Source organism: Pectinophora gossypiella, chromosome Z (assembly GCF_024362695.1).
Source record: "Pectinophora gossypiella chromosome Z, ilPecGoss1.1, whole genome shotgun sequence".
NCBI lineage: Eukaryota > Metazoa > Arthropoda > Insecta > Lepidoptera > Gelechiidae > Pectinophora > Pectinophora gossypiella.
Genome location: NC_065433.1, coordinates 22520038 through 22536966, shown reverse-complemented (window position 1 = coordinate 22536966; position 16929 = coordinate 22520038). Strand labels below are relative to the sequence as shown.

Sequence of the window (16929 nt, the reverse complement as noted above, 5' to 3'; positions counted from 1 at the left end):
AGGAGAATAGGAAGTAGGAGGCATAAGCACGCCATTACGGGACCCGGCCAAGGGCCTTGTTATTTCAGGATTACGACCTGCTTTACGCGAGAAATATCATAAAAAGAACTTTTCTCCCCTCCTCAAACTTTTTGACACAGCTGTCCGAAATAACTGTTGATGATAACATTTCGTGTAAATCTTTACAAGCCTGGTTTGTCATTTAAACGAAGATTCTATTGTTGACAAGCATATTAAAATATTCATTGCTTCTTTCACGAATGAGAAGAGAAAAGTATATAATGATGTTATGTGTTGCTATTGTAGTATTTATTAATGTACTTAATGATTGTCATATTTATTTTTTTAATTTTATTTCATTATTTGTTTGTCGTTTCCATATCTCGGGCCTATGGAGTCCCGGACTCTTGGAAGGCGTGCGTTAGGCCGAAGCCAACACGTAGAGGCCCCTTAAGACAATTTAATCTAAATGTGGTGTGACACCAACCGGCGATTATCCCTGTATTCACTATGGGAGTGCACCCAAAGGCCATCCACGGTTCGTGTGACTATTGAAGATTATGGAAACACAGGGAACTGGGCTATTGCAATAGCGAAAAAGTACTTAGACCAAATGTTAAATGCTGACCAACTACAAACTGTACCATTTTTATTGCAAATAAATTAATTATGAATTCTAAATGTCTTTTTGCATCTCCAGCAGCTGTTCTACTTATTGACAAAAGACTTAATTTCGGCTACCCCGGTTTACCCGAAATTAATCTAAAAAGGCCACATGCACTTTCATCTACATTTTGCTATTTAATATTAAGTAATTGTTTAAACATAACTGAACATAAGTTCACCACTATAATCAAAAAATAGGTAGAGGTACATCCATCGTAAGATGAACTAAGTACCCACACCTCGTTACACCAACGTGATAGGTGGTGAACCGTACCGCCATTTGTAATGGTTGAGCCAACTGTGTTAGTGAAAACTTCACTTAAAATAAATTAATTTAGTGCAAGTCCGATATCAGGTTCGAACCAGTGCTCTCAGATTGAGAAGTAAGCCGGTGTACGATCACGAGCATTAATATATGCACTTTGATACCATGTCGTATTAACTTTTTTGACAAATTAAACCGTAAGTCCCACTAAATGTCAAATATGATAGTGCGACAGGGTTCCAAAGTGGGTACATGATATTGCTCATGACTGTACCACAGGGCCACAGTGAATTATTGTTCATAGTTTTTACTTTTCATAGAAAACTGCCCCTAAATAAAAGAATAAAAACTATAACTGCTATATTTTTATTTATAAATTTAAGTAAATTTAAATACACAATAAAAATATCCTCTAGCCCTCGTTGACAATTACTTCTGCACAATATCTCAGGAAGAGGAAATGACTGAAGACCAGCGCTGGATGGCGCCATAACATGGCTCCATGGCAGCACAAGCTGAGCCATTTCCTTTTGCCCGTATTCGCAATATTCATAATTACTTATTATTATATTATATATAGCTACAAACCCACTGACTGACTGACTGACTGACATAGTTGTTCTCCCAGAAGGAGTGTCGGGGGGTGAAAATGATGTATGGGGGGTGTGATCGGGACCTCCCGGTGAGTATGGGAAAACTTCCAGATCTTGGAAAACTGCTCCGCATCAGGGAGACACCCTACGGTCTGGCGCAACTATTATAGCTGGATCAAATTTTTTTTCGCAAAACCTATTTAAATCTTGGTCAAATTCTATTGTGGGTGAAAAAAAATCAAAATGGCGGAAATTCAAGATGGCCGCCATACAAAATTTTGTTTTTTCAGAAAATGCATCGGGAGTAAAAACTGTGTATGGAGATGTAATCGGAACGTCTTGTGGAGTATGAAAACACTTCTCTATCTTCAAAATCTGCTCCGCATCAGGGAGACACCCTACGGCCTGGCAAAACTATAAAACCTGGAGCAATTTTTCTTTCGCGAAACATATTTAAATCTTGGTCAAATCCAATCCCTGGTGAAAAAAAACCAAAATGGCGGAAAAACAAGATGGCCGCCATACAAAATTTTCGTTTTTCCTGAAAATGCCTCGAGGGTAAAAATGATGTATAGGGATGTGATCGGATCGTCATGTTGAGTATTTCAGTACTGCTCGATCTTGAAAAACTGCTCCGCATCAGGGAGACACCCTACGGCCTGGCAAAACTATAAAACCTAGAGCAATATTTTTTTCACGAAACCTATTTAAATCTTGGTCAAATTCAATCCCCGGTGAAAAAAAACCAAAATGGCGGAAAAACAAGATGGCCGCCATACGAAATTTTCGTTTTTCCCGAAAATGCCTCGGGGGTAAAAATGATGTATGAGGAATATGATCGAAACATCACGTTGAGTATGGAAATACTTTTCGATCTTCGAAAGCTGCTCCGCATCAGGGAGACACCCTTCAGCCTGGCGAAACTATCGCACCTGGAACTTTTTTGTTTTCACGAAGCCTATTAAAGTCTTGGTCAAATTTTATCGCCAGTGAAAAAAAACAAAATGGCCGAAAAACAAGATGGCCGCCATACAAAATTTTGTTTTTCCAGAAAATGTCTCAAAGGTAAAATTGATGTATAGGGGTGTGATCGGAATGTCATCTTGAAAAACTGCTCCGCATCAGGGAGACACCCTACGGCTCGGCAAAACTATAGCACCTAGAACTTTTTTGATTTCACGAGACTTATTCAAGTCTTGGTCAAATTCTATCGCGGTAAAAAAATGGCGGGAAAACAAGACACGCGAGCAGCTTGCTGCGAGCGAACCACGCGACATCTAGTTATATTATATAAAGCTACAAACCCACTGACTGACTGACTCACTGACTCACTGACAGGGTTGTTCTCCCAGAAGGAGCGCCGGGGGGTGAAAATGATGTATGGGGGATGTGATCCAAATCTTCCGATGAGTATGGGAAAACTTCCAGATCTTGGAAAACTGCTCCGCATCAGGGAGACACCCTACCGTCTGGCAAAACTATCGCACCTGGAACGATTCTTTTTTCACGAAACCTATTTTATTCCTGGTCAAATTCAATCACCGGTGAAAAAAAAACAAAATGGCGGAAAAACAAGATGGCCGCCATACAAAATTTTATTTTTTTAGAAAATGTCTCGGGGATAAAAACTGTGTATGAGGTTGTAATTGGAACGTCTTGTTGAGTATGGAAATACTTCTTGATCTTCTGAAACTGCTCCGCATCAGGGAGACACCCTACGGCCTGACAAAACTATCGCACCTGGAACGATTATTTTTTCACAGAACCTATTTAAATCTTGGTCAAATTTAATAGCCGTTGAAAAAAAACAAAATGGTGGAAAATCAAGATGGCCGCCATACAAATTTTTCGTTTTTCTCGAAAATGACTCGGGGTTGAATATGACGTAAAAGGGATGTGATCAAAGTGTCATGTTGAGTATGGAAATACTTCCCGACCTTCAAAAACTGCTCCGCATCAAGGAGACACCCTAAGGCCTGGCGAAACTATCGCACCTGGAACGTTTTTGTTTTCACGAAACCTACTTAAATCTTGGTCAAATTTTATCGCCGGTGAAAAAAAAAAACAAAATGGCCGAAAAACAAGATGGCCGCCATATAAAATTTTCGTTTTCTCGAAAATGACTCGGGGTTGAATATGACGTAAAAGGGATGTGATCAAAGTGTCATGTTGAGTATGGAAATACTTCCCGACCTTCAAAAACTGCTCCGCATCAGGGGTCACCATACGGCCTGGCAAAACTATAGCACCTAGAACTTTTTGATTTCACGAGACCTATTCAAGTCTTGGTCAAATTCTATCGCGGTAAAAAAATGGCGGGAAAACAAGATACGCGAGCAGCTTGCTGCGAGCGAACCACGCGACATCTAGTTATATTATATAAAGCTACAAACCCATGTACTGACTGACTGACTGACTGACTGACTGACTGACTCACTGACAGGGTTGTTCTCCCAGAAGGAGCGCCGGGGGGTAAATATGATGTATGGAAGATGTGATCAAGATGTTCCGATGAGTATGGGAAAACTTCCAGATCTTGGAAAACTGCTCCGCATCAGGGAGACACCCTACCGTCTGGCAAAACTATCGCACCTGGAACGATTCTTTTTTCACGAAACCTATTAAAATCTTGGTCAAATTCTATCGTGGGTGAAAAAAAATCAAAATGGCGGATAAACAAGATGGCCGCCATACAAATTTTTGTTTTTCAAGAAAATGTCTTGGGGGTAAAAACTGTGTACGGAGGTGTAATCGGAACGTCTTGTTGAGTATGGAAATACTGCTAGATCTTCGAAAACTGCTCCGCATCAGGGAGACACCCTACGGCCTGGCAAAACTATAGCACCTAGAACTTTTTGGTTTTCACAAGACATATTTAAACCTTGGTCAAATTCAATTGGCAGTGAAAAAAAATCAAAATGGCGGAAAAACAAGATGGCCGCCATACAAAATTTTCGTTTTTCTCGAAAATGCCTCGGGGTGAATGTGATGTAAGAGTGATGAGATCAAAATGTCATATTGAGTATGGAAATACTTCCCGACCTTCAAAAACTGCTCCTTATCAGGGCGGCACCCTACGGCCTGGGAAAACTATCGCACCTGGAACGATTCTTTTTTCACCAAACCTAATAAAATCTTGGTCAAATTTTATCGCCGGTAAAAAAAAATCAAAATGGCCGAAAAACAAGATGGCCGCCATACAAATTTTTGTTTTTACAGAAAATGTCTCGGATGTAAAAACGATGTATAGTTGTGTTATGGGAACGTCTTGTTGAGTATGGAAATACTGCTAGATCTTCGAAAACTGCTCCGCATCAGGGGTCACCCTACGGCCTGGCAAAACCATAGCACCTAGAACTTTTTTGATTTCACGAGACCAATTCAAGTCTTGGTCAAATTCTATCGCGGTAAAAAAATGGCGGGAAAACAAGACACGCGAGCAGCTTGCTGCGAGCGAACCACGCGACATCTAGTTATTATATTATATATAGCTACAAACCCATGTACTGACTGACTGACTGACTGACTCACTGACAGGGTTGTTCTCCCAGAAGGAGTGTCGGGGGGTGAAAATGATGTATGGGGGGTATGATCAAGATCTTCCGGTGAGTATGGGAAAACTTCCAGATCTTGGAAAACTGCTCCGCATCAGGGAGAGACCCTACAGTCTGGCGCAACTATTATACCTGGATCAATTTTTTTTTCGCAAAACCTATTTAAAACTTGGTCAAATTCTTTTGTCGGTGAAAAAAAATCAAAATGGCGGAAAAACAAGATGGCCGCCATACAAAAGTTTGTTTTTCCAGAAAATGTCTCGGAGGTAAAACTGATGTGTGGGAATGTAATCGGAGTGTCTTGTCGAGTACGGAAAAGTTTCTCAATCTTCGAAAGCTGCTCCGCATCAGGGAGACACCCTACGGCCTGGCGAAACTATATAACCTGGAGCAATTTTGTTTTCGCATGACATATTTAAATCTTGGTCAAATTCAATCGCCGGTGAAAAAAAACCAAAATGGCGGAAAATCAAGATGGCAAAATACAAAATTTTGTTTTTTCAGAAAAATGACTTAGAGGTAAAAACAATGTATGGGGGTGTAATCGGAATGTCATGTTGAGTATGGAAGTACTTCTCGATTTTTGAAATCTGCTCTGCATCAGGGAGACACCCTACGGCCTGGCAAAACTATCGCACCTGGCACATTTTTGTTTTCACAAAACCTATTTAAATCTTGGTCAAATTTTATCGCGGGTGAAAAAAAAACAAAATGGCCGAAAAACAAGATGGCCGCCATATAAATTTTTGTTTTTCCAGAAAATGTCTCGAGTGTAAAAATGATGTATTTGGGTGTGATCGGAACGTCATCTTTGAAAACTGCTCCGCGTCAGGGAGTCACCCTACGGCCTGGCAAAACTATAGCACCTAGAACTTTCTGGATTTCATGAGACATATTCGAGTCTTGGTCAAATTCAATCGCCGGCAAAAAACAAGATGGCCGCCATACAAAGCTTCGAACTAATACAGGACACGCGAGCAGCTTGCTGCGAGCGAACCACGCGACATCTAGTTATAATATATATAGCTACAAACCCATGTACTGACTGACTGACTGACTGACTCACTGACAGGGTTGTTCTCCCAGAAGGAGCGTCGAGGGATAAAAATGATGTATGGGGGGTGTGATCGAGACTTCCCGGTGAGTATGGGAAAACTTCCAGATCTTGGAAAACTGCTCCGCATCAGGGAGACACCCTACGGTCTGGCGCAACTATTATACCTGGAACGAATCTTTTTTCGCAAAACCTATTTAAATCTTGGTCAAATTCTATTGTGGGTGAAAAAAAATCAAAATGGCGGAAAAACAAGATGGCCGCCATACAAAATTTTGTTTTTTCAGAAAATGCATCGGGAGTAAAAACTGTGTATGGAGATGTAATCGGAACGTCTTGTGGAGTATGAAAACACTTCTCTATCTTCAAAATCTGCTCCGCATCAGGGAGACACCCTACGGCCTGGCAAAACTAGAAAACCTGGAGCAATTTTTCTTTCGCGAAACATATTTAAATCTTGGTCGAATCCAATCGCCGGTGAAAAAAAACCAAAATGGCGGAAAAACAAGATGGCCGCCATACAAAATTTTCGTTTTTCCTGAAAATGCCTCGAGGGTAAAAATGATGTATAGGGATGTGATCGGATCGTCATGTTGAGTATTTCAGTACTGCTCGATCTTGAAAAACTGCTCCGCATCAGGGAGACACCCTACGGCCTGGCAAAACTAGAAAACCTGGAGCAATTTTTCTTTCGCGAAACATATTTAAATCTTGGTCAAATTCAATCCCCGGTGAAAAAAAACCAAAATGGCGGAAAAACAAGATGGCCGCCATACGAAATTTTCGTTTTTCCCGAAAATGCCTCGGAGGTAAAAATGATGTATGGGAAGTGTGATCGGAACGTCAAGTTTAATATGAAACAACTGCTCGATCTTGAAAAACTGCTCCGCATCAGGAAGACACCCTACGGCCTGGCAAAAGTATCACACCTGGAACGATTCTTTTTCCACTAGACCTATTTAAATCTTGGTCAAATTCAATCCCCGGTGAAAAAAAACCAAAATGGCGGAAAAACAAGATGGCCGCCATACGAAATTTTCGTTTTTCCCGAAAATGCCTCGGAGGTAAAAATGATGTATGGGAAGTGTGATCGGAACGTCAAGTTTAATATGAAACAACTGCTCGATCTTGAAAAACTGCTCCGCATCAGGAAGACACCCTACGGCCTGGCAAAAGTATCACACCTGGAACGATTCTTTTTCCACTAGACCTATTTAAACCTTGGTCAAATTTTATCACCGGTGAAAAAAAATCAAAATGGCGGAAAATCAAGATGGCCGCCATACAAAATTTTCGGTTTTCTCGAAAATGCCTCGGGGGTGAATATGATGTAAAAAGGATGTGATCAAAATGTCATGTATGGAAATGCTTCCCGACCTTCAAAAACTGCTCCGCATCAAGGAGACACCCTAAGGCCTGGCGAAACTATCGCACCTGGAACATTTTTGTTTTCACAAAACCTATTTAAATCTTGGTCAAAATTTATCGGCGGTGAAAAAAAAACAAAATTGCCGAAAAACAAGATGGCCGCCATATAAATTTTTGTTTTCCCAGAAAATGTCTCGGGAGTAAAAATTATGTATAGGGGTGTGATCGGATCGTCATCTTGGAAAACAGCTCCGCATCAGGGAGACACCCTACGGCCTGGCAAAACTATAGCACCTAGAACTTTTTTGATTTCACGAGACCTATTCAAGTCTTGGTCAAATTCTATCGCGGTACAAAAATGGCGGGAAAACAAGACACGCGAGCAGCTTGCTGCGAGCGAACCACGCGACATCTAGTTATTTTATATTATATATAGCTACAAACCCACTGACTCACTCACTCACTGACATAATTGTTCTCCCAGAAGGAGCGTCGGGGGGTAAAAATAATGTATGAGAAAAGTGATCGGGACCTCCCGGTGAGTATGGGAAAACTTCCAGATCTTGGAAAACTGCTCCGCATCAGGGAGACACCCTACGGTCTGGCGCAACTATTATAGCTGGATCAAATTTTTTTTCGCAAAACCTATTTAAATCTTGGTCAAATTCTATTGTGGGTGAAAAAAAATCAAAATGGCGGAAATTCAAGATGGCCGCCATACAAAATTTTGTTTTTTCAGAAAATGCATCGGGAGTAAAAACTGTGTATGGAGATGTAATCGGAACGTCTTGTGGAGTATGAAAACACTTCTCTATCTTCAAAATCTGCTCCGCATCAGGGAGACACCCTACGGCCTGGCAAAACTATAAAACCTGGAGCAATTTTTCTTTCGCGAAACATATTTTAATCTTGGTCAAATCCAATCCCTGGTGAAAAAAAACCAAAATGGCGGAAAAACAAGATGGCCGCCATACAAAATTTTCGTTTTTCCTGAAAATGCCTCGAGGGTAAAAATGATGTATAGGGATGTGATCGGATCGTCATGTTGAGTATTTCAGTACTGCTCGATCTTGAAAAACTGCTCCGCATCAGGGAGACACCCTACGGCCTGGCAAAACTATAAAACCTAGAGCAATATTTTTTTCACGAAACATATTTTAATCTTGGTCAAATCCAATCCCTGGTGAAAAAAAACCAAAATGGCGGAAAAACAAGATGGCCGCCATACAAAATTTTGTTTTTCCAGAAAATGTCTCGTTGGTAAAAACTGTGTATGGGGATGTAATCGGAACATCCCGTTGACTATGGAAATTTTTCTCGATCTTGAAAAACTGCTCCGCATCAGGGAGACACCCTACGGCCTGGCAAAACTATAAATCCTGGAGCAATTTTTCTTTCGTGATACATATTTAAATCTTGGTCAAATCCAATCCCCGGTGAAAAAAAACCAAAATGGTGGAAAAACAAGATGGCCGCCATACAAAATTTTCGTTTTTCCTGAAAATGCCTCGAGGGTAAAAATGATGTATAGGGATGTGATCGGATCGTCATGTTGAGTATTTCAATACTGCTCGATCTTGAAAAACTGCTCCGCATCAGGGAGACACCCTACGGCCTGGCAAAACTATAAAACCTAGAGCAATATTTTTTTCACGAAACCTATTTATATCTTGGTCAAATTCAATCCCCGGTGAAAAAAAACCAAAATGCCGGAAAAACAAGATGGCCGCCATACAAAATTTTCGTTTTTCCCGAAAATGCCTCGAGGGTAAAAATGATGTATAGGGATGTGATCGGATCGTCATGTTGAGTATTTCAATACTGCTTGATCTTGAAAAACTGCTCCGCATCAGGGAGACACCCTACGGCCTGGCAAAACTATAAAACCTAGAGCAATATTTTTTTCACGAAACCTATTTATATCTTGGTCAAATTTAATTGCAGTTGAAAAAAAATCAAAATGGCGGAAATTCAAGATGGCCGCCATACAAAATTTTCGTTTTTCCTGAAAATGCCTCGGAGGTAAAAATGATGTATGAGGGATGTGATCGAAACATCATGTAGAGTACGAGTATACTTCCAAGTTTTCGAAAACTGCTCCGCATCAGGGCGGCATCCTACGGCCTGGCAAAACTATTACACCTGGATCAAGTTTTTTTTCGCAAAACCTACTTAAATCTTGGTCAAATTCTATTGTGGGTGAAAAAAATCAAAATGGCGGAAAAACAAGATGGCCGCCATACAAAATTGTTTTTAAAGAAAATGTCTCGGGGGTAAAAATTATGTATGGGGATGTAATCGGAACGTCTTGTTGAGTATGGATATAATTCTCGATCTTGGAAAGCTGCTCCGCATCAGGGCGGCACCCTATGGCCTGGCAAAACTATCGTACCTAAACCAATTTTTCTTTCACAAGACCTATTTGAATCTTGGTCAAACTCAATCGCAGGCAGAAAAAAACAAAATGGCGGAAAAACAAGATGGCCGCCATACAAAATTTTTTTTTGTCTAGAAAATGTCTCGGGTGTAAAAACGATGTATAGGGGTGTTATCGGAACGTCATCTTGGAAAACTGCTCCGCATCAGGGAGACACCCTACGGCCTGGCGAAACTATCGCACCTAGAACATTTTTGTTTTCACGAAACCTATTTAAATCTTGGTCAAATTATACTGCCAGTGAAAAAAAAACAAAATGGCCGAAAAACAAGATGGCCGCCATATAAATTTTTGTTTTTCCAGAAAATGTCTCGGGTGTAAAAAATATGTATAGGGGTGTGATCGGAACGTCATCTTGGAAAACTGCTCCGCATCAGGGAGACACCCTTCGGCCTGGCAAAACTATAGCACCTAGAACTTTTTTGATTTCACGAGACCTATTTAAGTCTTGGTCAAATTCTATCGCGGTAAAAAAATGGCGGGAAAACAAGAGACGCGAGCAGCTTGCTGCGAGCGAACCACGCAACATCTAGTTATTATATTATATAAAGCTACAAACCCATGTATTGACTGACTGACTGACTGACTGACTGACTGACATAGTTGTTCTCCCAGAAGGAGTGTCGGGGGGTGAAAATGGTGTATGGGGGGTGTGATCGGGACCACCCGGTGAGTATGGGAAAACTTCCAGATCCTGGAAAACTGCTCCGCATCAGGGAGACACCCTACGGCCTGGCGCAACTATCGCACCTGGAACGATTCTTTTTTCACAAAACCTATTTAAATCTTGGTCAAATTCTATTGACGGTGAAAAAAAATCAAAATGGCGGAAAAACAAGATGGCCGCCATACAAAATTTTGTTTTTTCAGAAAATGCATCGGGAGTAAAAACTGTGTATGGAGATGTAATCGGAACGTCTTGTGGAGTATGAAAACACTTCTCTATCTTCAAAATCTGCTCCGCATCAGGGAGACACCCTACGGCCTGGCAAAACTAGAAAACCTGGAGCAATTTTTCTTTCGCGAAACATATTTAAATCTTGGTCGAATCCAATCGCCGGTGAAAAAAAACCAAAATGGCGGAAAAACAAGATGGCCGCCATACAAAATTTTCGTTTTTCCTGAAAATGCCTCGAGGGTAAAAATGATGTAAAGGGATGTGATCGGATCGTCATGTTGAGTATTTCAGTACTGCTCGATCTTGAAAAACTGCTCCGCATCAGGGAGACACCCTACGGCCTGGCAAAACTATAAAACCTAGAGCAATATTTTTTTCACGAAACCTATTTAAATCTTGGTCAAATTCAATCCCCGGTGAAAAAAAACCAAAATGGCGGAAAAACAAGATGGCCGCCATACGAAATTTTCGTTTTTCCCGAAAATGCCTCGGAGGTAAAAATGATGTATGGGAAGTGTGATCGGAACGTCAAGTTTAATATGAAACAACTGCTCGATCTTGAAAAACTGCTCCGCATCAGGAAGACACCCTACGGCCTGGCAAAAGTATCACACCTGGAACGATTCTTTTTCCACTAGACCTATTTAAATCTTGGTCAAATTTTATCGCCGGTGAAAAAAAATCAAAATGGCGGAAAAACAAGATGGCCGCCATACAAATTTTTAGTTTTTCCTAAAAATGCCTTGGGGGTAAAAATGATGTATGAGGGTTTTTATCGGAACGTCTTGTTGAGTATAAAAATACTTCTCAATCTTGAAAAACTGCTCCGCATCAGGAAGACACCCTACGGCCTGGCTAACCTATCGCACCTGGAACAATGATTTTTTCGCACAACGTATTTAAATCTTGGTCAAATCCAATCGCCGGTGAAAAAAAACCAAAATGGCGGAAAAACAAGATGGCCGCCATACAAAATTTTGTTTTTTTCAGAAAAATGTCTTAGAGGTAAAAACAATGTATGGGGGTGTAATCGGAATGTCATGTTAAGTATGGAAGTACTTCTCGATCTTTGAAATCTGCTCCGCATCAGGGAGACACCCTACGGCCTGGCTAAACTATCAAATATAGAACATTTTTTTTTCCACTAAACCTACTTAATTCTTGGTCAAATTCAATCGCTGGTGATAAAAAATCAAAATGGCGGAAAAACAAGATGGCCGTTATACAAATTTTTCAATTTTCCTGAAAATGCCTCGGGGGTAAAAATGATGTATAGGGGTGTAATCGGAACGTCATGTCGAGTATAAAAATACTTCTCGATCTTTGAAATTTGCTCCGCATCAGGGAGACACCCTACGGCCTGGCGAAACTATCGCACCTGGTACGATTCTTTTTTCACAAAACCTATTTAAATCTTGATCAAATTTTATTGTGGGTGAAAAAAAAACAAAATGGCGAAAAACCAAGATGGCCGCCATACAAAATTTTGTTTTTTTAAAAAATGCCTCGGGTGTAAAAATTATGTATGGGAGGTGTGATCAAAACGTCAATTTGAATATGGAAAAACTGCTCGATCTTGAAAAACTGCTCCGCATCAGGGAGACACCCTACGGCCTGGCAAAACTATCGCACCTAGGACTTTTTTGTTTTTACGAAACCTATTTAAATCTTGAACAAATTTAATGGTCGGTGAAAAAAAAAAACAAAATGACGAAAAAACAAGATGGCCGACATACAAAGTTTTGTTTTTCCCGAAAATGTCTCGGGTGTAAAAATGATGTATAGGGGTGTGATCGGAACGCCATCTTTGAAAACTGCTCCGCGTCAGGGAGTCACCCTACGGCCTGGCAAAACTATAGCACCTAGAACTTTTTGGATTTCACGACACATATTCGAGTGTTGGTCAAAAAAACAAGATGGCCGCCATACAAATTTTTGTTTTTCCAGAAAATGTCTCGGGTGTAAAAATGATGTATAGGGGTGTGATCGGAACGTCATCTTGGAAAACTGCTCCGCATCAGGGAGATACCCTACGGCCTGGCAAAACTATAATACCTGGAGCAATATTTTTTTCACGAAACCTATTTAAATCTTGGTCAAATTTTATCCCCGGTGAAAAAAAAACAAAATGGCCGAAAAACAAGATGGCCGCCATACAAAATTTTCGTTTTTCCCGAAAATGCCTCGGGGGTAAAAATGATGTATAAGGAATGTGATTGAAACATCATGTTGAGTATGGAAATACTTTTCGATCTTCAAAAGCTGCTCCGCATCAGGGAGACACCCTACAGCCTGGCGAAACTATCGCACCTGGAACTTTTTTGTTTTCACGAAGCCTATTAAAGTCTCGGTCAAATTTTATCGCCAGTGAAAAAAAAAAACAAAATTGCCAAAAAACAAGATGGCCGCCATATAAATTTTTGTTTTCCCAGAAAATGTCTCGGGAGTAAAAATTATGTATAGGGGTGTGATCGGATCGTCATCTTGGAAAACTGCTCCGCATCAGGGAGATACCCTACGTCCTGGCAAAACTATAGCACCTGGAACGATTCTTTTTTCACGAGACCTATTTAAGTCTTGGTCAAATTCTATAGTCGGTGAAAAAAAATCAAAATGGCGGAAAAACAAGATGGCCGCCATACAAAATTTCGTTTTTTGAAAAAATGCCTCGTTGGTAAAACCTGTGTATGGGGTTGTAATTGGAACGTCAAGCTGAGTATGGAAAAACTGTTCGATCTTGAAAAACTGCTCCGCATCAGGGAGACACCCCACGGCCTGGTGAAACTATGGCACCTGGAACGATTATTTTTTCACAGAACCTATTTAAATCTTGGTCAAATTCTATCGTGAGTGAAAAAAAATCAAAATGGCGGAAAAACAAGATGGCCGCCATACAAATTTTTCGTTTTTCCTGAAAATGCCTTGGGGGTAAAAAATATGTATGGGGATGTAATCAGACCGTCTTGTTGAGTACGGGTATACTTCCAGGTTTTCGAAAACTGCTCCGCATCAGGGAGACACCCTACGGCCTGGCAAAACTATAAAACCTGGAGCAATAATTTTTTCAAGAAACCTATTTAAATCTTAGTCAAATCCATTCGCCGCTGAAAAAAAAAAAACAAAATGGCGGAAAAACAAGATGGCCGCCATACAAAATTTTCGTTTTTCCCGAAAATGCCTCGGGGGTAAAAACTGTGAATGGGAGTATAATCGGAGTGTCTTGTCGAGTCCGAAAAATGTTCTCAATTTTTGAAAACTGCTCCGCATCAGGGAGACACCCTACGGCGTGGCGAAACTATCGCACCTGGAACAATTATTTTTTCGCTCAAAGTATTTAAACCTTGGTCAAATTTTATCACCGGTGAAAAAAAATCAAAATGGCGGAAAATCAAGATGGCCGCCATACAAAATTTTCGTTTTTCTCGAAAATGCCTCGGGGGTGAATATGATGTAAAAAGGATGTGATCAAAATGTCATGTATGGAAATGCTTCCCGACCTTCAAAAACTGCTCCGCATCAAGGAGACACCCCAAGGCCTGGCGAAACTATCGCACCTGGAACATTTTTGTTTTCACAAAACCTATTTAAATCTTGGTCAAAATTTATCGGCGGTGAAAAAAAAACAAAATTGCCGAAAAACAAGATGGCCGCCATATAAATTTTTGTTTTCCCAGAAAATGTCTCGGGAGTAAAAATTATGTATAGGGGTGTGATCGGATCGTCATCTTGGAAAGCTGCTCCGCATCCGGGCGGCACCCTACGGCCTGTCAAAACTATCGCACCTGGATCGATTCTTTTTTCACAAAACCTATTTAAAACTTGGTCAAATTTTATCGTGAGTGAAAAAAAATCAAAATGGCGGAAAAACAAGATGGCCGCCATACAAATTTTTCGTTTTTCCTGAAAATGCCTCGGGGGTAAAAAATATGTATGGGGATGTAATCAGACCGTCTTGTTGAGTACGGGTATACTTCCAGGTTTTCGATAGCTGCTCCGCATCAGGAAGACACCCTACGGCCTGGCAAAACTATCGCACCTGGAACTTTTTTATTTTCACGAAACCTATTTAAATCTTGGTCAAAATTTATCGGCGGTGAAAAAAAAACAAAATTGCCGAAAAACAAGATGGTCGCCATATAAATTTTTGTTTTCCCAGAAAATGTCTCGGGAGTAAAAATTATGTATAGGGGTGTGATCGGATCGTCATCTTGGAAAACAGCTCCGCATCAGGGAGACACCCTACGGCCTGGCAAAACTATAGCACCTAGAACTTTTTTGATTTCACGAGACCTATTCAAGTCTTGGTCAAATTCTATCGCGGTACAAAAATGGCGGGAAAACAAGACACGCGAGCAGCTTGCTGCGAGCGAACCACGCGACATCTAGTTATATTATATAAAGCTACAAACCCATGTACTGACTGACTGACTGACTGACTGACTGACTGACTCACTGACAGGGTTGTTCTCCCAGAAGGAGCGCCGGGGGGTAAATATGATGTATAGGAGATGTGATCAAGATGTTCCGATGAGTATGGGAAAACTTCCAGATCTTGGAAAACTGCTCCGCATCAGGGAGACACCCTACAGTCTGGCAAAACTATCGCACCTGGAACGATTCTTTTTTCACAAAACCTATTTAAATCTTGGTCAAATTCTATAGTGGGTGAAAAAAAATCAAAATGGCGGAAAAACAAGATGGCCGCCATACAAAAAAATGTTTTTCCAGAAAATGTCTCGGAGGTCAAAATTATGTATGGGAGTGTAATCGGAGCGTCTTGTAGAGTACGGAAAATGATCTCAATCTTCGAAACCTGCTCCGCATCAGGGAGACAACCTACGGCCTGGCAAAACTATAGCACCTAGAACTTTTTGGTTTTCACGAGACATATTTAAACCTTGATCAAATTCAATTGGCAGTGAAAAAAAATCAAAATGGCGGAAAAACAAGATGGCCGCCATACAAAATTTTCGTTTTTCTCGAAAATGCCTCGGGGTGAATGTGATGAAAGAGGGATGAGATCAAAATGTCATATTGAGTATGGAAATACTTCCCGACCTTCAAAAACTGCTCCGCATCAGGGCGGCACCCTACGGCCTGGGAAAACTATCGCACCTGGAACGATTCTTTTTTCACCAAACCTAATAAAATCTTGGTCAAATTTTATCGCCGGTAAAAAAAAATCAAAATGGCCGAAAAACAAGATGGCCGCCATACAAATTTTTGTTTTTCCAGAAAATGTCTCGGGTGTAAAAACGATGTATAGGGGTGTTATCGGAACGTCATCTTGGAAAACTGCTCCGCATCAGGGAGACATCCTACGGCCTGGCAAAACTATAGCACCTAGAACTTTTTTGATTTCACGAGACCTATTCAAGCCTTGGTCAAATTCTATCGCGGTAAAAAAATGGCGGGAAAACAAGACACGCGAGCAGCTTGCTGCGAGCGAACCACGCGACATCTAGTTATCTAGTTATATTATATAAAGCTACAAACCCATTGACTGACTGACTGACTGACTCACTGACTGACAGGGTTGTTCTCCCAGAAGGAGCGTCGGGGGGTGAAAATGATGTATGGGGGGTGTGATCGGGACCTCCCGGTGAGTATGGGAAAACTTCCAGATCTTGGAAAACTGCTCCGCATCAGGGAGAGACCCTACGGCCTGGCGCAACTATTATACCTGGATCATTTTTTTTTCCGCAAAACCTATTTAAATCTTGGTCAAATTCAATCGCCGGTGAAAAAAAATCAAAATGGCGGAAAAACAAGATGGCCGCCATACAAAATTTTGTTTTCCCAGAAAATGTCTCGGGGGTAAAAACTGTATATAGGAATGTAATCGGAGTGTTTTGTCGAATACGGAAAATGTTCTCAATCTTCAAAAACTGCTCCGCATCAGGGAGACACCCTACGGCCTGGCGCAACTATAGCACCTGGAATGATTCTTTTTTCACAAAATCTATTTAAATCTTGGTCAAATCTAATCGCCGGTGAAAAATAACCAAAATGGCGGAAAAACAAGATGGCCGCCATACAAATTTTTCGTTTTTCCTGAAAATGCCTCGGGAGTAAAAATGATGTATAGGAATGT

At 40.8% G+C, this 16929-nt stretch overlaps 1 protein-coding gene across 1 annotated transcript in view; it reads left to right on the top strand.

Annotated features, from left to right (window-relative positions):
• LOC126379875 (uncharacterized) overlaps positions 1-16929 on the top strand; it is a 185764-nt gene that overhangs the window by 2047 nt on the left and 166788 nt on the right. The window lies entirely within an intron of this gene.